The sequence below is a fragment of the Penaeus monodon genome, chromosome 29 (genome assembly GCF_015228065.2).
Source record: "Penaeus monodon isolate SGIC_2016 chromosome 29, NSTDA_Pmon_1, whole genome shotgun sequence".
In the NCBI taxonomy this organism is placed as follows: domain Eukaryota; kingdom Metazoa; phylum Arthropoda; class Malacostraca; order Decapoda; family Penaeidae; genus Penaeus; species Penaeus monodon.
In genome coordinates this window covers 10515616-10516190 of record NC_051414.1, presented here as the reverse complement: position 1 = coordinate 10516190, position 575 = coordinate 10515616, and positions in this window count along the sequence as shown.

The following is a 575-nucleotide window of genomic DNA, read 5'->3' as shown; positions in this document are numbered from 1 at the left end:
CGCAAATTCTTTGCCAAATCAACCATTCACAGCAACCGACATTGTGGAGTATCTTAACTAATTCAAAACCAAACAAGCATACTAATTTCAGCACACTAGGCGACAACGATTTTATTTTGACACTTAATGCTTATAAGGACCCACGGCACTGTAGACAAAGTAATGGTAATATGATTGGAATACATACTGCAGAAATAGCGAGATAAGCAGATTACGTTGTGTGTAAAAGGAATACTCAAATAACCACGACGCGGAGTGCGATCTGACGCCACAGAAACGTTCTCCTCATTCCAACTCTTTACCTGTTTTACGTTCACTCCCAGACCTACAAATGTTCATTCATACCCATTTGAGCGCATTGAGATGACTTCACCATTAACCATTAATGCCAATTTATCCCCCCCCCCCCAGGCTCAGACGCTGCCGTAGCGACTGGCCTTCTGCGGCTGTTCCTGGACGAGCTCCCCCACGCGCTCATCCCTCCGTCAGCTGCTACCAAGATCCTGCAGCTCCTTACGGGTTAGTCGTCTCTGAGGATCGTCTCCGGGGTTCCTGCGGCGCTGCTGCATCCTGCT